Below are 22,485 nucleotides of genomic sequence, written 5' to 3' on the forward strand. Positions count from 1 at the left end.
CCTGGTTAGGCACTGTGGGCTTTTGATGTGGACATACCAATAACCCCTTTTGTCCAGTTGGGCTATAAGCTCCATTGTTCAGTAAGCTAAGCTGGTCTTTGATCAGTAGCCTTCCAATCCAGTCTCCCTTTCCTTTCCAGACCTTTCTCCTTCTAACATTTGCATGACCTCATTCCTAGCCAGTTGTAAGTAAATCCCAATTTAGTTATTTGCTGATAAGATCTTAGATGTTACCATCCTAATGAAATATGAAACTCTTAAAGTGCTTGGAAACCCCTTCAGGACCTAAAGAAGTTCATTTTTTATGGTGGAATGTTAAAAATCATAGGTACTAAGGAAGTCTGGAATTTTAAAGCTGGTCTGTTTCAGGCCTCTCTTTTTTTGCGTTGGGAAATTAAGATCCAGAGAGAGGAAGAAGCTTGATCACATCACACAATAAGTCAGTGACTAGTCAAGACCACTATACTCATCAGTTCCTAGGGCTCCCTGTGTGTTCAGATCAGAGCTTGTAGGTAAACATGTAGTTACCTGAGTACCCTGAAAATCAGCCTTGAGTGTATATGTAGGTCTTTACGATGTTCAGGCTACTTGCCTGCTTGTCCTGTAACTGAGTGGTAGGAAGCAGATGTTAGTTTTATTGATATTGTGAGGGCTCCCAAAGGTTATATTAATTGATTCCATACTATGATACCTTTCTGGGAGGGAGGGAAAGGAGAAGGAGAGTAAGATGGGTTAATGCTACTTGTTCCTAAATTTATTTTTTAAACCAGTGAGTTTCAAATTTGGTCTATGACTCAGAAGCACCTGTAAATTAAGTTTGCAAACTAGTGTAACTAAAGGAATTAATTCAAAATAAATTATAAGTTTGTAAACTAAAACTATAAAGTCCAGAAGAAAGCATAGGACAAAATCTTTGCAATCTGGGGTTGGCAAAGGTTTCTTTTCTTTTCTTTATTTTTTTGAGAAAGCAGAATTTATTAAGAGGGAAGAAAAACTCCCACAGTGGGAGGGGACCTTAAGGGGTTGCCCGGCAAAGATTTCTTAACAGGATGCAAAATGCAGTAGCCCTATAGAAAAATGCAATATTTGACTTTATTTTAAAAACTTGTGCTTATCAAAAGATACCATTAAGAAAGTCAACTGGCAAGCTACACAATGGGAGAAAATATTTGCAAAGCATATATTTGAACAATTTGACATACCCAGAATGAATAGAGAACTCATAAAACTCAGTAATAAAAAGATCAACCTGACCAAAAGATGGACAGAAGACTTGAAAAGGCACCTCACAAAAGAAGATTTCCCAGTAAGTACATGAAAACATCATTAATCATCAGGAAAATGCAGATTTCCATAATGAGATACTAGTGCATGCCCACCAGAACAAGTAAAATTGAAAGACTGACAACATATTTAAAAGATTGACAGCTGGACTTGGTGGCTCAACCTGTAATCCCAACATTTTTGGGAGACCGAGGTGAGTGGATTGCCTGAACTCATGGGTTCGAGACCAGCCAGGGCAACTTGGCGAGACCTCACCTCTACAATAAACCAAAAATTAACCAGGCGTGGTAGTGTACGCCTGTCGTTCCGGCTACTTGGGAGGCTGAGTTGGAAGGATCGCTGAAACCCAGCAGGTTGACGCTGGGATGGCCGTGAGGATACCACTGCATTCCAGTCTGGGTGACAGAGTGAGACTCCAACTCAAAAAAAAAAAAAAAAAAAAAAGATTGACAGGTGGGCAACCCCTTTGGATCCCCTCCTACTGTAAGAGCTTTTCTTGTCCTCTCAATAAATCCTGCTTTAAAAAAAAAAAGAAACGATTGACAAGTGTTGGTGAGTGTGGAGAGCAACCTGAACTCTCAGACATTGTTGGTGGGCATGTAAAACGGTATAACCACTTTTAAAAAAACATTTTTTAACATTTTAAAGATGTGGGTTATTCAGGGTTAGGTATACAAATGTTCATTATGATGCAGGTATCCTTGTTGATGAGGTGTTCGCCTCCCTCCCCTGGCATTTTTCCACTAATGTCAGTCCCTTTCTTATAGTATTATGATAAATGTTCACAGTTCGCTTATGAGTGAGAACATATGGTATTTTGTTCTTTGTTTCTGTGATAGATCACTGAGTATGATAGACTCTAACTCCATCCAAGTTGCTGCAAAGTTAATATGTTTGTCCTTCTTTATGACTGCATAATATTCCATTGTGTATATATACCACATTTTAAAAATCCAGTCTGGCTTCGATGGGCAGCATGGTTGGTTCCATGTTTTTGCTATTGTGAAGAGAGCTACAACAAACATGCATGTGCAGGTATCTTTTTTGTAGAATGATTTGAGCGGTATAACCACTTTGAACAAAGATTTGGCAGTTTATTGTTTAGTAACAAACAAACAAACAAATAATACTAATACTACTAATAAAACCCCCTACTTTATAATTCAGCAGTTCCACTCTTAGGTATTTACCCAAAAGAAATGAAAACATATGTCTTCAAAAAGACTTGTACAAAAACATTTGGAGCAGCTTATTTATAATAACCAAAATCAGGGAGCAGCCTGAGTCTCCACGAAAAGGAGAATTAATAAGCAAAAGTTTGGTATATTCAAACAACAGAATACTCAGAAGTAGAAAGTATCAAACATATTGATTCATACCACAACATAGATGAATCCCAAAAATGTTATGCAAAGTGATACAAGGTAGCCATAAAAGAGTGTATACAGTGTGCAACCATTATATGATGATCTAGAATATGCAAAATTGATGGTGGGTACAAAACAGAACAGTGGTTGTCAGTATGTGTATGCAGGGGTGCTGGGGGTAAGATGGAAAGAGACCTGAGAGAGCTGTCTGAGGTGATGTAAATATTTCTGTCTTGAAAGAGGTTTTGCTTATATGGATGTATGAAATGGTCACAATTCATGACTGGCACACTTAAGAACTATGCATGTCATTGTATATAAATTTTACCTTAAAAAGATTGACAAACGAATGCTAACTTTAATGTAGATGATATGCATCTGAAATGTTTAGATGGGAAGTGCTGATGTCTGGAACTCATTTTAAACTTGATCTAAAAACAAGATGGGTTGATGGATAATAGGATGGCTAGATATGTGATAAGTCAAATATTGCAAAATAGAAGCAACTGTAGGATGGAGGTGCTGGGTATGTGAGTGTCCACTGCCACTTCTTTCATCTTTTCTATATGTTTTAGAATCTGTATAATAAAATCTTGGGGACTGAGATTGCATGTGCTGTTCTGGGTGGACTGACCTAAGTCTCACTGTCTGTCTATCTGGGAATCAGAAGTGGAATGAATTTTGCCTATGATGGAGAGGGGCAGAGTCATATAAGGAGAGCAGAGTACAGAATTCTAGAAGTTACAGTTCTATTTTAGAAACCCCATTCTGCTCCTTGAGGATTGTAGGAAAACACTGAGATTCCCTGTATGGTTGCAGAGGTAGGATTCTCTTTCCCACCAGCTTAGAGTATCAGAATAAATGAATGAATATTCTCAGAATCACTTGCTGGATACACATAAGTTGGCGTCAGGATTATTTCTAGATTTGGGGTAGGAAACTCAGTTTTGAGTCATAGATCTAGAAAGGAAGTGCTCACAGCCATCTGAGGCAAAGGAATATGACCTTTCCCTGTGTCTATGATGGGTAGCATTCGTCTCTTTCCTCTCCAAAGGGCACTGTGAGCTGTATGACATCATTCAGCTAGCCTTCGTTTAGCCTTAAGTCACTTGCCTTGAACCCTCTGGAGGAAGCAGGCCTGGAAGTTGAAAGGTGCAGCATCGTGAGTGACTCACCCTCTGGCTGTGGTTCCTCCTAGGCAGGGCTCGGCTTGGGTAGCAGAAGAGCCTCTCGAGCTCCTGCTTTGGGATCTTGCATACTGTTCTGAAGAATTTCTCATGTGCAATTTTCCAAAGCACAAAAGAACAGGGTACCCTTTTTTGCTGATGGAGCTGTGTAACTATTTCCAAAGATTGTGGGAGAAAGAGAGGGAACACATAAAGGCATTCTGATTCCTCTTGCTGTTTTGTTTTGAGGGATGGGAGGTGGTCCCCTAGTTTCCCATGAAAATGACATGCTGATGGACGAGTGGGTTCACACCCATGTTTCAGTGTTGCATCAGCATGAAACCAGGAAATGCAGAGCCATGGACTCCTCACACTGTGCCCTGGCCACATCCTACATACATGTCAGCTTGTATGCCACCTACTTCACTGTTGTGCATTTGATAGTGCGTGAGCTTGTGTCCTTTCTGCTGCCTTTCAATATTTCCCAAAATACTTTTCTGACTTGTACATTACTCAGATTCTTTCTTCCTCTTTTGTGTCCAGTTTTTGTTTATATTGGCTGTGACTCTAAACTTCAGTTGAAAGTTGGGGAAGTTGCTTATAGGGGTTTTCAGGATTTCTGAATATGAAATGCAAGGAAATTGCATAACATTGCAGCATTTCCTCTTCTTGTTGCTCGCTTGTTACCCAAAATACAGTAGTTCCTTCTAGAAGCTTGAAGAAATTTGGCAGATCCTACCCTCTGACGGTCTGTTGTGGTCTAGAGAGTCCGTGCTATCCTGATTTGAGGTTGAATTTTTCTTAAGGTCAAACAACAAAGCTTCCTGAATTATAACTATGGCAACAGTGTTTATGTAACACACAAATCAAAGTGGTGGTGGGGGGAGCAGGGAGGAGGAACACCACAGCAATCAGTGTTAATAACCCCAGAAACATTTTGCTCATGTGTGATTCACCAGAGCCCAAAACAAGATAAAATAAATGGCTTCCCCTTCACCGGGCATCTGGGTATAACCTACTACCTACATGCTCCAGGAGGAGCTGTTTCACTTTTTTCCTCTTGAAATTATATCTGCTTAATTTGAGGTTTCTCACAGAGAAGTGCAGTAAGTACTCAAAATGCGAAAGTATCTCTATAAGGATGATTTGCTCATCAAGGTCATTGTGACCTGCTTCTGACCCACAGAGAAAGACGACAAAGGCATGTGCGCCCTCTGTCTTAAACCCCTTGTCCTTTAATCAGGAGCTATTGTTTGGACACTGAATATGTACCTAGCATCATGTTAGATGCCAGATAGTCACCCCTCATTCTGCCCCCTAGAAGTATCACACTGACCTTGTCATCAAGGGATTGATTTGGTTGGAGATAAGAAATGATAAAGAATGAATAATTCTATTTGGAAGTATTAAACTTTATGCAACAGACTGTAAGAGCAGTGAGAGGTCCAAGAAGGGAGAGATTTGAGTGGTTAGTAGCTGTTGAGTTAGGAAATCTTTGCGCAGTAGTGAAAAGGAAAATAACATTTTTGAGCACCTTCACGTACTATGGAAACTATTCTTCCAGTACTCTCATAAACTAAGTATTATTACTTAGCTCTACTTTACAATGAGTAAACTGACCCAGAAATGTTAAATAATCATCTAAGGGCATGTAACTCAAAAGTGGTGGAACCAGGCCTTATGACAAGTCTCTGAAGCCCACAGCATGCCACATTCACCATCCGACTCTGCCTCATCCAAATGTATTTTCTTCTGTTCTGGAATCCGCCCAAGTCTTACACAGGTGAAAGTGACACACTAACAATGACTAAACCCCAAATGAAGCTAAATTAATCTGCCGAGGAATGCCAGGGCTGCCTTCTAGATGGAAGGGGACTTAGTCCTGGGAATGAAAGGACACTGGGCAACCTCTTGCCTTCATGCACCGTGGAAAGCACCTGTCAGTTCTTTATATCCAGCTGAAATCTGCCTTCCTGGGACTCCACCCTGACCTTTGTCTTTGTTTAGAACAGCAAGTCTTCCCCTCCTTCCACATGACTGCCCTCGGAGAATTTGAAGACTGCTATTGCAGTGTCTTGAAGGCGTCTCTTCTCCAACCAAAGCTGTGGTGTAGGGAATACCTCTTGCAAAAGCAATGTGTACAGCAGAGGGTGAGTGGAGCCAAAATCCGGGAGAAAGCAAGGCCAAGGGCCGGGTGAGAAGGTAAAGAGCATCTGGCCTTGGGCAATGGGAAAAATGTGAGGATGAGGAACAAGTTCACGATGTGTGATGGCGACAGAACTGATGAAGCTTGGAACTGATTGGATATGTGAGGTAGAGGGAAGGAAAATCAGGTATGGTGTCAATGTAGTTTGTTTCCCTTTCCCTTTCTACTTTCCCTTCAACTTTATTGTAAGTTGTTCTCCTTTGTTCTAGAGTTCCCTATAAAGCTCACGTAGGCTTTTCTGTCATGCACTTAAAAAAATTCTGCTGTAAATCTTGGTTCTAAGCAGCAGAAACACAACTGAAAAATAAAAATAAAAAGGACATCATTGGTTCTCTGTGGAAAGAGCAGGGGTGAGCTTCAGATACATTTAGATAAAAGGGCTCAAATGATCCATCGGAACCTAGTATCCCAACATGTCATGGCTCTACTACCCTTGGTTTGACCTTTTCTACTCAAGGATTTGCCTATATGACGGCAGAGTTTGCCCTCACAGGCTCTAGGCATGTATCCTGTTCTCCTAGCAACACGACAAGGCCTCATTTCCAACAGTTATAATACAAAATATTAAAAGTAAGTATTGTTGCTTGTGTTTGGCCCAGGACGAGTCACAGGCACAGTAGGATGCCTGGTCTAGATCACATGGCCAAACCTGAAGATGGATTTGGGATTAGCCCCACCCAAATCACATGGACTAGTAGGGAGGGGAAATCCCCAAGGAAACTGAGAGTGGTGTCCTTGGAAAGAGAGGACCATGGATGCTGAGCAGTAGTGGTTGCAGGTGTCCAGAGCACTTTGTTTTCCCTCAGTATTACTGAGGAATAATGCTAAGAGATAAGCTCTTTGTATCCACAAGGTACAAAGCAGCAGTTAATTCTTGAATGGGAAAAAAGTGTATTTTCTATTCATCTTCACTGTCACAATCATGTTGAACAGGAAGCAGCAATTTTTACTCACCGGCAAGAAGTCTTCAGAGACTGTCAAAAGACTTTATCCAAAAGGCTTCAGAACACTGCCATTTGGTCACTATTTGCTGGGCCATTTTCCAGGATACTGTCTGGGTTCTAAGGTGCCTGATTGCATGGAGCGATGGGTACTCAGTACCATCAAGTACAGGAACCCCTTCCTTAGCCCTTCCAGAACTCCCTGCTGGCACCATGGGCTCTACAACTGTTAGCAGCATTTGTTGTTCACCTGGTGAGTGTGGAGCTAACACCTAGGGGTGCAGCATAGGAAATAAATGGCTTTGTGAGGCATTGTGATAGGCTTGAATTAAGCCAAATAAGATAAATCTGTTTTCTATTTTGTTGTAGTAATGACAATGAATTGTATCTTTCCATTACCTTGTGAGGTAAGGATTCACAGAGACTTTACCAGATGTTGGGAAGAATGAGATACAGTTACCTGGATACTTGAGTACATATCTGGCTTGCCTTTTCTGTCTGACTAACATATTGTTCTCACCAATACCATCATTGGTGTTTTGCTTGTTAATTCGATTTCTCTCAGATTTCTTCCACTCAGAAACTATTTACTCAATCCATACCTTTTGAGTGGCCTGCCTTTTGCCAGTTACTGAACCCTTTATAATGCATAATTCTGCAGGGCAAGAGCAAGCTCTTGACATTCACTTAGGAATAGGTCATTGGGAAATGCCATCAACTATATTTTTATTGGCTTCACTTTTGAGAGAGCCTTCCTAAGACAACAAATGCATTACTGGTAGCTGTGGAAAGAAAAAGCCAAGGAGTATGTTGCTAGCTGTGCAATAGAAAAGTAGCCACAGTCATCTTATTTCTTTTCTCTTGAGCAGGTTTGGTCATTCAGACCATGATGACAAGAGATGCATTTCTGATAGGAGAGGAAGAGCTAAAACTTACTTCCCTCTGACCCTGTGAGGGAGACATGCCCTTATTCAATCCAAGCTACTTAAACAGGTTTTATTCCTACATGTTTCTGATTCAAACAGTTCCTTCCCAAAAGCTTTTCCAAGTGTGGTCTATGGCCTACCAGTGAAGAAAGAGCTCCTCCTGACCCAAAAAGTTATGTCCGTTATCGGGTGTTATGGGTGGCATTCCACAGACTAAGGGTGTCTTCCTTGTAACTTCTCAGGGGTGTTATTAAAAGTTCCTAAATTTAGCATGTGTGGTTAGTTGGATATTCTAATGTGGTGCTTGGTTGAGAAATCTGTCTTCTACACAGTCCTTGGCAATCCTGGCCACTTCTCTCTATATGTGCTCATAGTTTTCAGGAAGAATGTTTTTGAGCATCTTAGTGTCTCAGGCTGGTTGTGGTTTTCAGTTACTGCCATACTTGTATTAATTGGAAGTTTATAGAATTACTGTTATGTTTAAATTGGGTGGAAATTTTGTTCTTACATAATGGTTGCATTGTTGGCATTTTAATTACTGCTTAGCTTCTTTTGAGTTCTTTGTTAATCACCAAGCTATTTTTCCACTGGAAAGCAGGACTGGGTGGAGAAGTTGTATGAAGTTGTGGTTGTCTACAGGGTTCTGCCTAGTTCAAATTCTGGCTCTGTAACTTGCTAGTATGTAGCCTTTGGAAAGTTAATTAACCTATATGATGGTATGAAATAGAGGCAGAGTTAGTACCCCATAGGCTTCAGGATGAAATAAAATAATTCATGTAAACACTTAATATGGTGCCTAGCACACAGTTGGTAGTGAAAAAGTTGTTGTTGGTGGGTAGCTATTTTTATCTTGGATTGCTGTTAAAAAAAAAAAAGCTGAGAACTGTTGCTCTAAAAGCTAACCTTAACTTGTCTCTTTTCCCTTCTTCCCTTAATTGGTTTCAGTTGGTTATATTGCATTGCTAATGAGACCAGTGCCACCAATACCACGGGGTCCCTCAAACTACATTCCCCTCTTTAGCCGTTTGTGCCATGGGGTTAACCGTCCATTATTAAGAGAGGTGTTTTTTGTTTGTTTTTCTTTTTAAACAAATAGTGTGAAGCAAAGGAAAAAGGAGGTTGACAGTGATGAGGAAAGTTAATCTTTTTTTTTTGAGTTGGAGTCTCACTCGGTCACCCAGACTGGAGTGCAGTGGCCGCTCCCGGCCACCGCAGCCTCGCCTGCTGGGCTCTGACGATCCTTCCGCCTCAGCCTTCCAAGTAGCCGGAATTACAGGCATGCGCTACCACGCCCAGCTGATTTTTTGATTTATTGTAGAGAAGAGGTCTCGCTGCCCAGGCGGGTCTCGAACCCACGGTCTCAGGCAATCCACTCACCTCAGCCTCCCAAAGGCGCGGGATTACAGGCTGAGCCACCGAGCCTGGCTGAAAGTTAATCTTTATAGAATGTACTGTAAGCCAAAGAAGTTATAGTCTGTGCTCTGTGTTCAGTATTTTATATCTATTTCATTAATTCTCACAACAACCCTAAGACTTCCTAATCCCCTAGGGAATGTTAATATTTCTCTTTTACAGATAGCAAGACTGAGGCTTAGGGATGGTAAGTGATATATATGTATAGGGATTTATATGTATATATATAGAGCTGGATTTTGAACCTAAGCAATAGAGTACTACAAATCTTTAGCCACTGATGGAAATAGTTCAAAAGCAAAAGCTATAGTGATAGTGGACCCATTTTATCCAATGGTGTAGAATCAGTCTGTGCAGTGTTTTAGATGTTGGTACGTGGCTCTGTTCAGTGTCTTCACATCGGCAGATCAGGGAAACAACCAGCTAAAAGGCTACTTGCAAGAGACCTCAGGGAATGGGAGTTCAGGTAAAGATGGTGCAGTTTAGTTAGGAGCATCAGTTTTAAATAAATTTCTAACACCTTCATTTTGTGCAGACTTTGATCCAAAGAGTGGTATGGCCAAGTGTTCATGCAACTGTGTGTCAGAGGGAAAAGTCAGATTGTTTCATCTAATTACTGTTTTACTAAATATGTCTTTAATTTCTCCATAAAAAAAAATGCCTCTTAAGCTTTCTCAGTATAACTTGTATGGTGGTAGTAAAGGTTACCCGTAGAAAAATTCTGGGAATCCAAAGGACTCTGTGTGTTCTCTCAGTTTCTCTAGGGACATGTAAATTGAATTGGCTCAGCAGTGAACAGAATTTATTGCAAAATCACATCTTCATACAGAGAAAGTTTGAAGACTTTCCTCACCCTCCTTTGATGTAGTAAATTGTACTCCCATGGTAGCTTCTGGGTAAGGACAGATGGAATTGTAGTGCTCTGTGATTTGTATCAAACAGCTACTCTTCTGCCTGGGTGTTTATCTTTAGGACTGAGCCCTGTGGTTCGGAGATAATATGGAGTGTTACACTGTGTTTGATGCCAGTTGGTGGCCTGGGCTAGTGGTGAATGCTCCAGGCTGGAATCACGAAGGCCCTTTCCAGTTTCATTTTCTCTTTGACTCGTCAGGTTCTTTCTTCAGTGACTCATCTGCTCTAACTGCCCACAACACCTTATCAGTTTTATCATCATCATCATCATCATCATCATCATCATCATCATCATCATCATCACAATGTCTTATTTATCATGTGGTTTGTGGTTAAGTGGTTCGGCCCAGGAGACAGACTGTGGGAGTTCCTGCCTGGACTCTGCCCATTTTCAGCTGCCCAGCCTTGGGCAAGTGATCTACTTCTCTGATGCCTCAGTTATCTCATCTCTCTGACAGGGATAATTAGGCTGGTATGAGGACTGAACAAGAGAATGCGTATAGAATACTCAGCAAGGTGTCTGACACAGAGCAGGACTTTTGTCATCAACATTATTAAATTATTATATCGATTATAATTATTCTTTAATGACTCTCAGATGGACCCTGATAGATAAACACATGTCATTTATCTTCTCTAGAAGCATATACTTGAGAACAGATACTCATTGGCAGAAAGCAAACCATACCTGCATCAAAATATCTAAAGCTGGGCAACCCCTTTGGGTCCGCTCCCACTGTGGGAGCTTTTCTGTCCTCTCAAGAAACCAAACAAAAAATATATAAAACTGCAGGACTAAGACACTTTAATGTGGTAGGTTTTAGAATGCTCTAGCTAAGCAGGACAGTTAGACTTTAGCTTAAGTTGATTTGTTGAGAAGTTGCATTAACTATGCCACTCTTCCTTGAAGCAATAATTCAGGTATTGTTTAATGACCCTCATCTCCTTGAGCTGATCCTGGAGAGTTGGGTCCGATTCTTTTAAGGCAGAGGCTCTTGAGAGACTCACCTGAAAGCATATAAATCTGAGACACTTGGCTAATCAGAAGACAAAGCCATGGTCGAAGAGACCTTTCAGGACATTGGTCTTACTTCTGAAGCTCAGTCTGATGCTAGTGGTCAACTCTGAGGTCTGTGGGATTGCCCAAAGCACACTGGCCATTTCTAAAGGCTGAGTTGGATGCTGTTTGGATGCTCTTTGCTTCTGCCAGTATAGAAACCATATGCACCATATGGTTATAAACCATAGCACAAACTGCTGGAATGACTTGGTAGTTATGTGCATTTACCACTGCCTGGAGAGGTAAAAGGAGATTGGAACACCTTGTAGTATCAAGATAGAATAGTGAGTGCACCACTTACCAGCTCTGGGTCCTTAGATAAACCAGGTAACCTCTCTGGGCCTCTGGTTCCATATCTATAAAATGTGAATAACGCTAGACCTAATCCATATGGTAGTTACAAGGATTAGATGCTGTCATGTGTGGCACTGGGTAAGTGCTATGTAAGTAGAGTCACTCCTGCTTAGTGCTGTGACCCTACTACCATTTGGCCGCACCCTCTGACCCCACCCCCCGGGCCTTCCTGTTGGACCTTGTTGTTGTCAAGCAGTCCTGGTGAGCATGGTTTGCTAGCTCCATTTCAAAACTAATTCTCTTTGGCTCATTTACCCAAACCAGACAAAGATTAATGGCCTGGCCTCAGAGGATAAGCAGGAACATGCTTCTGATGCCTTTGGCTCATTGATGACGCCTCCCCAGTGCAGGGACTGTTTGGGTGTTCTCGAAAGGGGTCTCCTGAGTCCCAGGAAACCTTGAAGGAAAGTGATTTGGCATAAACTCACCTCCTAATTAAGGAGGGCTTCAGTGCTGCATTTTACTATTCCTTCTGGATTTTGCCATTTATAAATTGAAGCAAGTTTCTCTGGGATAGAATGTTTGGGAGAAATGCAGTGATAAGGATGACTGAAAAAAGAAAAAAACTCGCCAAAGTATTGTCATTTCCCTTGCTCTTCCCTTACCCAGCTTCCCAAGGTTAATGAATGCTAGTCCCCACAAATCGCTGTTGCTAGCTACAACACTACAATGGGGGTGGCCTATTTTACACATGGACTGGCTACAAGGCCCTGCAGGATGGGGTCGCTGCCATTCCTGCCCTGCTGTCATCTCTGCCTTGCATGGGTTGCCAACCATACTGACCTTCTTCCCTCCAAAAGGCCATGCTTTTTCCCATCTAAAGGACCTGCACCTTCTGTCAGCACTGGCCCCCAGGTCTTCCCAAGGAAGTCCACCTCATCATTCATGTGTCACGCAAGTGTCACCTCTTCAGAGAAACGTTTTTTTACCTTGGATCCACAATACATTTCTTTAAAAACTTTCTCCGTTGCACTTACCAATATTTGATGCAGTCATATTTGTGCCTTTGCTAATTTCTGTTTTCTTCATAGTGGAGACGTTTCATGAGAACAGAGATCATTGCTGCCTTGTTCATCTGTATCCCCAGTACCTAGAACAGCCTGATTATTATAGCACTCAATAAATATTACAAAAAGCATGAATGAACAAACACTTTAATGAATTGCAAGCAACTTTAGAAATCACCCATTCAAGAGGTCTTCAAACTTCAAAGCCAATATCCCCTAGTTTGAAAGGTACGCAAATAAAACTAATAAAAGCAAAGGCAGAGACATTTGGTCACGGGATCTTAGCGTCTCCCCCAACCCTTTTGGCAGTCCTGGCTTGTGCAGAGGCATGGAGCTCAATTTGCAAACCATGATCTGGTCCAAATTCTTCATTTACCATAGATAGTAGAGAATAGGCAAGTGCTTCCTCTGCATTCCATCTGTCATGGGGAGAGAGCAGCACAGCTAGAGTTTGTGGTGACTTTGGCCCTCCCATCAAATTCCGTGACTGTTAAGCATTTCTTTTCCCAGTAGGAGAGCCCTCAGAACTTGCATGGGTAATGTGCTGTTTCGGTATATTTCTTTTTCACAGTCTCATTTGATGCTCACAGCAGTCCTGAGAGAGGTAGGCAGAATAACTGACACCCACATTTTGTAGATGAAGTTAAAGTTCAGCAGGTTAAGGTTACCAATGGTGAAACCCAGGACAGAATCAATCTTCTGACTCCTAATCTCAAGAAATTTTAAGTTTCTCTACCGATGCTTTTTCATTCATCGGACAGTCCTCTTTAAGTACAGAAACCTATTCCCTTTATCTTCATCCTTCTGATCCTCAATAAGGGGCTATGCACCTTTAGTTCTCTTTAGAAAATTAATAATAAAATGGGGGTGCTTTTTTGTATTTAGAGTTTGATCATTCAGAGTCCTTCTTGGGTGACTCCTTCAGTTTACAGATGTGGTATTGGAGACCCAGAGAGAGTAAGAGACTTACTCAGTGATACAAAGCAGTTGAGGGGCCAAGTGGGACGCATTGCCCAACTCTTGACCAGCCATTCCCAGTTATATTTCTTAGCAGGTGAAAAAATCCCTTTTTGGATTTAATGACTCTCTTCAGAGATGCTTGACTTGGAGCCCTAGTTAGGGGTTAAATAAATGATTCTCAACTGAGCGTAGCCATTAAAATAACTTTGGGGAATATGTGATGGGACCCGTAAAAAACCAGATTTTATTTACTAAAAATTGTGTATTTATTCTCACATGTTTAAACTACAGTCCCCTTCAGAGTACTCTCCATTTGATGCAACACAGCTATTGAGATGCTTTTTTCACTGCTTAAAACAGCTTTTGAACTCGTCAATTTTGATGCCTTTTAGTATTTCTGCCATTTTTTGTTTCACCTCTTCTGCACTGGCAAAACGTTTCTCTTTGAGAATTTTTTCCATCCAAGGAAACAAAAAAATGTAGCTCAGACTGAGATCAGGTGAATAGGGAGGGTGGGATACAGGGGTCATGCCATTTTGGTTAAAAACTGCTGAACACTCAGTACCATTTGGGCAGGAGCACTGGTAAATCACCTATCATGAAATGGGAAAACACGCTGAAAGAATTAAAAAAAAAAAATTGCTGAAGCTGAATGTAGCCCTTTACAGCAACACTAGCTGGTACTCTGATGCCGATGGGTTCCTAGAAAACTAACCTAGCAGGGGAAGCCTGTAGTATAAGGAGCCTGCCCTCCAAGGGTCCTCCATATATATATATATATATATTTAAAGTTGTGATGATCAGCTTCATCCTATACCTTTTTATACTTACAGAACCTTAACAATCAAAGAAGAGTTTGAGCACTATGTTCATCTTTTCTAAAGCAGAGGTTTTATATTAATAACAGCAGCATATCAAGAATGGGCAAACTGGTTCACAGGCCAAATCCAGCCCACCACCTGCTTCAGTATAACCCGTGAGCCAAGCATAGTATTTACAAATGAACATCTGTAACTGATTTTATAAGGAATACTAACTTTGAACCCTCATTAAGCTAATATCATTCTCCCTCTTTAAAAAAATCTGATTAGTAGACTTATGTTTTTAAAAAATCATACTCAATTACTATATTCTGAATTTTGTCAAAAATTTTGTGACAATTTGTTTTCTCTCTCACTATATAAGCACCTATATAATGTCATTGATTTTGGCTCTTTGCCCACAAACATAAAGTATTTGCTGTCTGGTCCTTTACAGAACAGCTTGCTGACCCTTGCAATATGCTGTTGTCTGTTTTATATTGTATTTTTCTTTTCTATATACTGGGCACTTTCCCATTTTATGATTTATATAAGTAAATCTTTAAGGGTTTTTTATTGTAAATATATTATTCATATAACATTCAAATGCATAAAAAGTATGTAGAGCAAAAGTAAGTGCTCCCATTTCCCAGTACTAACAGTTCACAGTTTGAGACATTAGTTAACCTCTCTAAGCCTCATATTTTCCATCTGTAAAGCCGTGATAATAACAGTTCCTGCCCAACAGAATTGTTGTGTAGATTATTTGAGATAATTCATGTGAAGTGCTTAGCACATTGCCCGGTACACAGTTAATGCTTAATGATTTGTAACTAATTTAAAATATTTTCTGCTTTCTGTTTATATGTTTATTTGGTTTTTAAAAAAGATTGAATATTATTTTTTACACAATAGAGTTTCACAGAGTTCCACAGATGCTTCTGATAAGAGCAGAAAAAGTAAATACTGAGAAGTAGATTATTACTAAATGTGTTCTTATTTGGGGGCCATAAAGTGCCTTCCATCTCATGGCACAAACTGGGGAAAGGGGAGAGGTAATGGTTTTCTACAGCGAATCTGTAGGGTGGTATAAGATGCACACAAGTAAATTTTTTATTTCTATTTTCCAGGTCTACAACTCGAACAAAGACAGTCAGAACGAAGGAAGTAAGTACAATGCTTGGGCAATTTTTTCGAAGCCCGGGTCAGGAGTGGGCTTTGAGAAGTTGCTACTGCGGGGATGAACCACCAGGCGGTGCTGTGGGCATGTTGGGTCAGCCCCACTTCCCAGTGCTGTGTGAGATGCTTCCACCCATACTTTGACCAGTGACTCCAGAGAGCCTTTCAGGGATCCTGGCTGGCAAGGCTGTAATGACACCTGACACCTTGCATTTAAATAACCCTCCACACTTACAAAGCGTTCTCGTGTACTCACTTAATCCCAAGTCTTCTTAAGACTATGGCTCCAATCACCACTTAAAATCACTTAATACGATAATACCTAAGCCCCCGAGAGCCTTATCCTGTGGGAAAGCCTAAGTTACCCTTACCTCCTGCACAGTCTCGCAAAAAGGACTGTAGAGGCAATAACTCTTGTTGGTGATTTCTTGGTACCTGATTTTTTTTGTGGCCTCCTTGGGAGGAAAGAATAGAGATGGCAAATTCCATAATACTCCTCTTTGATGGAAGTGCCCCGGGTGGCCTCTGTAGAATATACAGCACATTTCCTCTGCTGCTGGCTCTGGGCACTGGGGTTAATCATGACCTCCAAGGGCATCTGTAACCTTGCAAAGGCTATAGGATTAAAATGAAATTGCTCCTGGTAGAGTGTTTGGGCTGATTATCACCTAGGTGCATAGGAGAAAAAACAAATCCTTCCAGGTTACTGCAAGAGTACAAAGGAAACCCTTTTCCCTTGCCTCAGATTTGCTTTGTAAAATCCACTTGGTAAAAAAAAAAAATCAAAGGTAACCCTACTGTGAATTCCAGTGGTGTCAAGAAAATCACTAGAACAGTACCTCTCCATGTAGACAAAAGGTTGGGGTGTGTGTGTGTGTGTGTGTGTGTGTAAGCCATTATAGGACAAAAATTTTTCCTCTTTTCTTTCTTTTTGAGATATACATTTAACCAGGAGTTTTATATAAAATACAAAGTAATTTGGAATGACTGCTTTTGTTTTTCTAAGGTTGTATTAATCACTGATTTCAAGCTGGCAAAACTGGAATAGTGGTCTGGGTTGGTGCTTCCTCACCTTTGGTGATGTTTGGACCCCATTCCCACCTCAGAGGAGTCCTTAGCTCCTGCTGAGCTGTTGTACTTGTGGATCTGTTGATTGCAGTGATTTGCGATGGCACTGCTACCCATAGGGCTCATCTGCCACAGTTGGCACTATTGCCCAGGATCTTGCAACCTTCCTTCTGTTTATGCCACAATCGAAACTCATTTAGAGGTAAGAAGTCAATCTGATAGGAATTTAGGAGTAAGGCATTGCTCTTTTCACCAAATTCCAAATGTCTAGCATTTTCCTTTCTAGGAAATGTTTTGGTGGGAATTTGAATGCAAACATCGTGGATCACAGGGCCAGAATGTTTTGAAGAAGCAGATAGCAAAAGGGAATTCCTTTGGGAACACTTCTGAATGAATGTGTTGCTTTCATCTTGAAGTTTCTCTCGGGCATACAGTGCCTGTGGGGCATAAGACAAGACCATAAGTAGTGTCTGTCAGCTGCTGGTATTTTCCAAATGACCCAGTTGCCAGGGAGAGGATGGCCACAGATAAATACATGTGCATTTCTTTGCAGAGCCTTTTCCTCTCCTCCTTTCTTCTCTTTTCCCTGTTTGGATCTCAGGTTTATAGGGTTAGATTAATCACACTCTCTGTTCATGGCACATTTCATCACAGGTCCCCTAATTCATCCATTTATTCTCTCTTTTTCGTTTCATTTATTTGTTCTCTTAAAATATTTTTTCCTACTCATATTCCTGTCCTCCACTGTAGGCCACCCTTCTAATGTGTATTTTATTCTTGGAAAATGCGTATCTTTTATCTTCCTGTGTTCTGAATTATATAAATGGTTATGTACTTTGTTTGGTTTCTTGCTTTGTTCCCAGGCATTGTGTTAGGAGCCATTGAGGAATTTCCTATTGCTATCTATACACTTACCTTGGCTTCTGAATGCTGCATCCTTCATGGCACACAACACTGTGTGTCTATTGTGTGGTGAAGTGCTTCCTCTCCTCATGCCTTTACATCCTCATCACCACTGCTTTACGTCCTTGTCACCACAACAAACATCCTTATACATGTCCTCTTGTGTGAGAGTTTTTCTGGGATACACCCACGAGGAGAATTGCTAGTCAGAGGGGATGCAAATACTTAGTGTAAGCACCCTGTCATACCGTTCTCCAAAGTGGTCCTTCCACAGTGCCACCAGCTGTACGTGCTGCCAACTCTCCATTCTTGCCAACTCTCACCATCATTCAGTTTTCTAATTTTCTACCAGTCTAATAGGTATAAAATGTTAGCTCATTGTTGTTTTAATTTGCATTTCTCTGATCACTAATGAGTTTGAGCGTCTATTCATATGATTGTTCATTTGCTGGATTTTCTCTTCTGTTAATTTTCTATTCATGTCCTTTGCCCATTCTTCTATTTCAGTTGCCATCTTTTTTTTGTTGATTTATATTTGTATCTGTATTCTAGATACAAATCCCTTGTTAGTTTTAGACATTTTAAATATCTGTTCCCATCTTGTCATATGCCTAATAATATGTAGTATCAGCTGGGCACAGTGGTTCATGCCTGTAATCCCAGTGCTTTGGAAGACCAAGGTGGGTAGATTGCTTGAGGTTAAGAGTTTGTGACTAGCCTGGGCTCAGTGGCTCAGCCTGTAATCCCAGCACTTTGGGAGGCCGAGGCGAGTGGATTGCCCGAGTCTGCGGGTTCGAGACCTGCCTGGGCAACTTGGTGAGACCTCATCTCTACAATAAATCCCCCCAAAAAATTAGCCGGGTGTGGTAGTGCGCACCTATAATTCCGGCTACTTGGAAGGCTGAGGCGGAAGGATCGCCGGAGCCCAGCAGGGCGAGGCTGCAGTGGCCGGGAGTGTGCTACTGCACTCCAGTCTGGGCGACAGAGTGAGACTCCAACTCAAAAAAAAAAAAAAGAGTTTGTGACTAGCTTGGGCAACATAGCGAGACCTCCATCTCTACAAAAAATTTAAAAATTAGCTGGGCATGGTAGTGCATGCCTGTAGTTCTAGGTATTAGGAGGCTAAGGCAAGAGGATTGCTTAGCCCAGGAGTTCAAGGTTACAGTGAGCTATGATCGCACTACTGTACTCCAGCCTGGGCCCAGACCCTGTCTCATATATATATATATTTGTGTGTGTGTGTATGTATATGGTGTCCTTCCTTGAGTATAAAGTCCTACTTACTTTTTTTTTGCCTTCTGGTTTATGGTTTTCAAGTTGTATTTTGATGAGGGCCTTTCTGACCCATGTCACAAGATATGCATCTACATTTTCTTTTATTGGCTCTATGAGTGTGTCTTTCACCTTTACATTTCTATTTTAGCTGATCTCCACCATTGTATATGATGCCTCATGAGAGATCCAGTCTTATTTTTATCCATAGGAAGAGTCAGCTTTCCTACCAACATCGACTAAGCTAGTCATTTTCCCCTGTTGATTTGTGGTGCCAGCTTTCTTGTGCATTGGGTTTGTATATAGGTTTGAGGTCTATCTCTGAGTCCTTTGTTTTACTTTTTTTGGCCATTTTAACTGTTTTTGTACCAATTGAGTATGACTGTCAATTGTCACATTATACCTCTCTGTTTTTAATACAATGATATTGAGGCAAGTCTTAACGTCTAGTTGTTTAAGTCTCCTTTCTTACTCTCCTTTTAAAAGATTGACTTAGCTATTTGTGGGTCTTTATCATTCTGTATAAATTCTAGTTTCTCAAATAAGTTCCTCAAAAAATAAAATTTTTATTTGGAATTGCACTGAATTGTATAGATTAATTTGGGGAAAATTGACACCTTTATAATATTAAGTCATCTCCTCCAAGAGCTTTGAATGTCTTTCCATTTATTTAGACTGTCAACATTTTTTATTAGAATTTTAGTTTTTTGCCTAGAGGTCTTGCTAATTAAGTTAGTCCCTAAGTGCTAAATTCAAAACCAATGGCTGTTTTTGCCAGTCCTATGGGCCTCTTACCACACATCCTGCTGCCAACAGGGTACTTCCTGGGCTTGCTTCAGGAATCTACATGAGTGACACCAGGCTTCTGGTTAGTCAAACTCTTAGTTACTAGATAAAGGAAGCAGAAATGGGAGTGTGACTAGTAAAGAGGAATAAAGTATGGCTTGTTATTCCTTACCAAGGAAGTGATCACTGCCAGTGTCAATCATCTAGACATCTGATACGTGCCATTGATTTGCCTCCATTAGTGTTTTAAAGAACAAGACTCTGCACTGGGCAAGAACACCTCTCCCATCCCATGCTCTGTGGCCCCCCTTTGCCATCTTAATGCTTATCTCCTGAGTCTATTTATCATATTGTGGGCTCTACCTTTGGCTGCAGTGGTGAGATTTACTGCCTAAAGACTATGAGAATTGGTATGTTTTCCTTAGAAATGAGCCCAGTCAGAGGCAGGAAGAGAAGCCAGAAAGTGGTCTGTTCTCAGCCCAGGCTGTTGTTGTCCTGTATCCCACCTGAAGGGAGGTTAGAAAGCCATGAACTTGTTAGAAAGGACAGACCAGTCCAGTGCAAGAGAGCAAGGGAAGGGCAGGCTTTTATAGTGAGTGTTGGTCTTTTCCAAGTTTGACATTTTAAATAACAAATGTCTACTTAACTCTAAAAAGATTAGCTTGTTTATAGGAAGGCTGCCCTCCCACTGCTTCTCCAGCTGTTTGAGGGCAGTAGTCTGACAGACTGAGGCAGAGAGGGCTCAGTCTAACTAATCTTGACTTCATAGTGCTACTTTCTTCGGTGTGAATATTAACTCAAATTCCGTAAGTTAATGGGTTACATTCAAAGGCCTATACTCAGGTTATTGCCGGTATGCCTTCTCACACACTCAGGACCCAGCTCAACACTGACCATCTGGCTTTGTATAGTTCACACCATTTCCCATTCGTGTCTAACATGTTCCTGTTTGCTGCCACCTGAACCTTTGCTAGATGAAACTGCAGGAGTCCAGGCTGCAGTGAATACCTCTTAAGGGCAGGTGGCACTTAGCTGGGTGAGTACTGAGGGATAAGGACACTTACAACTAGAACATGTGTCAGCCTTTAGGGAGTATATTATCTGCTGTGGAGGTCCAGACCATCGGGTGACAGTAGACAGATGGCCCAGTTATATTGTGTTGTGTGTGTGTGTCACAGAGCTAATGGATTTGAAAGTGAGCACAGAATGGGATTCCATCTAGGCTAGAAACACTTAAAAATGGAAGCTTCCTATCTTCCCTCCTCTTTGCTTCCAAGTTCCTTCATTCCTTCCAGGTTGTTTTTAATCTAGCATTTTTTGTAAGAATCTTTTGTATTTGATTGATGCTGAAGAATTCACTGCAATTTGCCAGTTTGTCATTCATGCTGGGAGAGGAACAGTGATTGGAGAAAGAACTTTCTGTGCAGAATTGAAGTCAGGATCTAGTCATCTGTAGGGTCTGGACATTCAATTTCTTTACCTCACTCCTAAGCAGGTTTAAAAACATGTATTTTCTCTTTTTATAAAAATAATGAATTCATTGTAGAATATTATGGAAGTACAGCAAAATGATTTTCAAAAATTCAATAAAAAATTTATCTGTAATACCATTTCCAGAGATATTTTCTTCTTGTCTTTTAAAATGATGTTTTATATGTATTTTGTTGATGTCAGTATGAATTTTGACGTATTTTACATTATACTGAATATGCTTGTTTGCACTCTGCTTTTAAAAATTTGCAAGTATTTTCCAGTGTCATGAAAATTGTTTATAAATATTTATAATGGTTGTTTAATATTCTGTCATGGGATTATATCCTAATTTGTTGAACCATTTCCTGTTGTTGGACTTCAGTGGCCCTTCCAGGTTTTTGGTATTATGAGTAGCATTGGCCTACGTTATTCATAAGAGCTTCATAAGTTATTCGTATTCATAGGTTATTGGCCTTGTACATCAGTCAGTCTTAGTACATATCTCATGTCATTCCCTTTGCATCTGTTCTGCCTTGTGGATTGGAGAGAGGTGTTTGCATAAGGGTGCTGTGTGACAAGCTTAGGTCAGCATACTGGCTGTGGAATTTTGGGGAGGTGCTGGGCCTCAAGACATTTACATTTCCTTTTCTGCAAAGTGGGGGTGATAATACATGTACTTCATAAATTCGTTGTGAGGACTAAAATCCAGCACAGTATCTGGTATATTAGTTAGTAAGTGCCTAATTACTCTTGCTTATTATTCTTATCATCCTGCCATGCCAGTGACTTCCTCAATAAAAAAAAGGAAAACCTGCTAGATGGGCAGAACTTTTCTTGAAGGGAGCAGGGAGGGGAATGAAGGGAGATACCAGCACTGCTGTTCTTTTTCAGTCTTGATGCCTTCTAAATTCATTGTTTAGTCCTCGTGTCTGTATTTCTCAAAGGGAGAAATACACTTCAAATTACCATTTAGTTTTTTTAATTTACTTAAATATATATTGTGGGGAGAACATAAGTACTTGTAAACTTCTGATTTTATCTATGTTATTGCCTAGCACAGAGGTCTGCTTCTTCAGTAAAGGGCCAGATAGTAAATATTTTCCATTTGGTGGAACTGTTCACCTCTGCTGCTGCAGTGTGAAAGCAGCCATAGACAGTATAGAAATGAATGGCTATGGGTGTTTTCCAGCAAAACTTTATCTACGAAACAGTCCATGGTGAATTTGGCCCAGGGATTGTAATTTGTTAATCATTGTCTTAACACAAGCTTATATTTTTAAAAATTAGTCTGTATGAGATGCCATGAGGATTTGGCAGGGAACATGAAAATGTCACATGAGGGCGACATTTGCAGAAATGCTGTTCAAATAACTGAGTTTACAAATGAGCTCACAGGCTTAATGAGGTC

General features: G+C 40.7%; 1 protein-coding gene across 1 annotated transcript in view; it reads left to right on the forward strand.

The window, feature by feature from the left end:
* The first annotated feature begins 10,579 nt into the window (after positions 1-10,579).
* The window catches only part of ARHGAP26 (Rho GTPase activating protein 26), a 198,339-nt gene continuing 186,433 nt past the window's right edge, over positions 10,580-22,485 (forward strand). The window contains exons 1-3 of the mRNA XM_021708767.1: positions 10,580-10,687; positions 11,980-12,247; positions 15,527-15,563. The gene's annotated coding sequence lies outside the window, so the exon portion shown is untranslated. The remainder of the gene's footprint in view (positions 10,688-11,979; positions 12,248-15,526; positions 15,564-22,485) is intronic.

Source organism: Carlito syrichta, unplaced genomic scaffold (genome assembly GCF_000164805.1).
Source record: "Carlito syrichta isolate Samal-C Ts95f unplaced genomic scaffold, Tarsius_syrichta-2.0.1 Scaffold147091, whole genome shotgun sequence".
Taxonomy (NCBI): domain Eukaryota; kingdom Metazoa; phylum Chordata; class Mammalia; order Primates; family Tarsiidae; genus Carlito; species Carlito syrichta.